The sequence below is a fragment of the Pelobates fuscus genome, chromosome 1 (assembly GCF_036172605.1).
Source record: "Pelobates fuscus isolate aPelFus1 chromosome 1, aPelFus1.pri, whole genome shotgun sequence".
Taxonomy (NCBI): domain Eukaryota; kingdom Metazoa; phylum Chordata; class Amphibia; order Anura; family Pelobatidae; genus Pelobates; species Pelobates fuscus.
In genome coordinates this window covers 207,262,179-207,264,826 of record NC_086317.1, presented here as the reverse complement: position 1 = coordinate 207,264,826, position 2,648 = coordinate 207,262,179, and the positions used below count along the sequence as shown (strand labels likewise).

The 2,648-nt window shown below is 39.3% G+C and overlaps 1 long non-coding RNA gene across 1 annotated transcript; it reads right to left on the bottom strand.

Annotated features, from left to right (window-relative positions):
* Positions 1–1,533: 1,533 nt before the first annotated feature.
* Positions 1,534–2,035, bottom strand: LOC134591311 (uncharacterized). Its single transcript, XR_010088114.1, has 3 exons — positions 1,968–2,035; positions 1,740–1,886; positions 1,534–1,603 (listed from the first exon to the last, which is right to left on the bottom strand). It is a non-coding gene; the product is annotated as an uncharacterized LOC134591311 (long non-coding RNA).
* Positions 2,036–2,648: the final 613 nt, after the last annotated feature.

Sequence of the window (2,648 nt, the reverse complement as noted above, 5' to 3'; positions counted from 1 at the left end):
TCAGAAAAGCAATGAATAAACATCACAAATTCAACCAATCAGTAGGATGCTTTAGTATACGTGGGCGCTTCTTAGGTAGCAAATAGCCGTGAGATGTAGTTAATCCCGGGGGGCTAAAAGAAATATTTGGTAACGATTGTCTCTTTTGAAAATGGGGTGTTATGTCCCGAGTCTCACTTAGAAGGCTCTGCAATTTCAATCGTTCCAAATAGTCTCTATTTGATGTGTTGCCCACAACTGTAGCTGGTATGTTCAGGTCAGCCATAGCCTGAAGAAAAGTATCCCAGCCCAGAGGTAATTTACGTACTGTGACATTGTGACTCTGGGTAACACTACGTACCAAATCGAGTATGCTGGATCCCGGTACAACAGTGTTTTTATAAACAAATTCACCCTTATCATTCCAAGCGGTAATGTGCTTAAATTGAGACATTCTACTCAACAACAATTCAGCATTTTTTTTATAGCGGACATTTACATTATTAACAACTTCATGAAATACAGCGTCTGAAACATCAGAGACTCCAGCAGCATGAGGATGTGCTACAGGGATGTTTGGTACTGAGGATTCTCCAGGAGGTAAGAAAAGTGTCAAGCCCAACTTTTCGCTTTCACTCTGTTTAGCACGTACCAAGTATTTATGCAATATAGTGGTATACCTCTTTATCTTCTCATCATCCGACACACCTCTATTTTGAAGAATAGACATAATCTCATTATCTAGGTTCTGAGTGACAGACTCACGAGAGGCCTCAGAGCTCTGAGTGGTTCGCTGTATTAGGTCTAACTCTTGTTTAGACACCAAGTACTTTTTCTCAGCATGGGCCATTAACGGTTAGTCAAAAGACCGGTCAGCAGAGGTATAGCAAATCCCAACAGAGAGCCAATAAATCCTCCAGACTGTTTAACCAACTGCTTCTTCTTACTAAAAGACACCTTTTTGTTGCTCAGTGCTTTTATATTTTTTCGCCACTTTTTTAGCTTTTCTACTTGTTGCTGTGATAAAGGTATCTTACCTTTAAGGGTATTAAGAGCAATTTCACATATAGCCGTGACTAAATCATGAGATGCGGAGCATAAAATATCTTTTTTCTGTGATGGCGAGGCACTTATTAGACTTTGTAAAGCCAACCAATTGCGACGTATACGCATAGACATCCTTACAGGCTCTGTACTTAGGTGGCGGTGGTGTTGGCACCTTTACAGAGGTATTTCTGGATGTCAATGATGTAGTTCCTCTATGTATATTGTTATCGTTGCTGGTGGCTTGTGTTATATCCTGTAAAACAGGTCTACTTTTCTTAGGGATTGGTTGTATAGGAACATTTACAGGGGGTAATGGATTGTTTCACAGGTATATTTGATGCTACAGTGAAATGTCGACACCCTGATACATTGACTGGTGATGTGACAGCTGACTTACCCCAAAATGTATGTTTTGTTGTGTTTAATGACTGTATTTGTAGAGGCTCCTTTGCTACACATGTCGCACTAGATGGACGCTGCCTTAAAACCCCTGAGGTAGTTGTTGACGGTTGTTCGTCATCACGTGTGACTGTAATATCTCTTGTAGAGCGGCTCCGGGTTAAAGACAACTTTGATGCTGTATAGAAAAAATAAATGAATATGTTAATATATCAATGTACATACAGAGCCTAAAAACAGACCCTCAGATATGAATACTATATTTATGTAGTAAATAAATATACAAATAAAAACCAACTCATACGTATACTTACCCTGTTTTAATTTATGCGGGTTGCAGTCCCTGCGTTCTCCGGCATTCGCGCTGTATGTCTTACGACCGTGATCCGCCGTTGGTAAGCGGCTAATGCCTGTACATGCATCAGAAACTTCTGAGGTTTTTGTACTTTTTATGGATGTTTCTAAAATAAATAGAAATATAATTATCACAGGGATAAAACCGGGTATGATACAACAGCATATAACATTATATAAACACACACCTGCTTTTAATGGTCTACGTGGATGTATGTTGGTGGGTCTGTCAGCCAATACTCCAGTATTAAAAGGACCTAAATAAATAAAATACAATAAGACTTAGTTTATTTTATGCATAAAAGACTCCAAAATAAACATTTGGAATTTTTAAACAACACTTATCAACATAGAAAATTTACAACCTTGTGAGGCGACCGTGAGCCTTCTGGGTAACCCATTTTCATTCGTTGGCGGAAATAGAGGTGTGTCGGATGATGAGAAGATAAAGAGGTATACCACTATATTGCATAAATACTTGGTACGTGCTAAACAGAGTGAAAGCGAAAAGTTGGGCTTGACACTTTTCTTACCTCCTGGAGAATCCTCAGTACCAAACATCCCTGTAGCACATCCTCATGCTGCTGGAGTCTCTGATGTTTCAGACGCTGTATTTCATGAAGTTGTTAATAATGTAAATGTCCGCTATAAAAAAAATGCTGAATTGTTGTTGAGTAGAATGTCTCAATTTAAGCACATTACCGCTTGGAATGATAAGGGTGAATTTGTTTATAAAAACACTGTTGTACCGGGATCCAGCATACTCGATTTGGTACGTAGTGTTACCCAGAGTCACAATGTCACAGTACGTAAATTACCTCTGGGCTGGGATACTTTTCTTCAGGCTATGGCTGACCTGAACATACCAG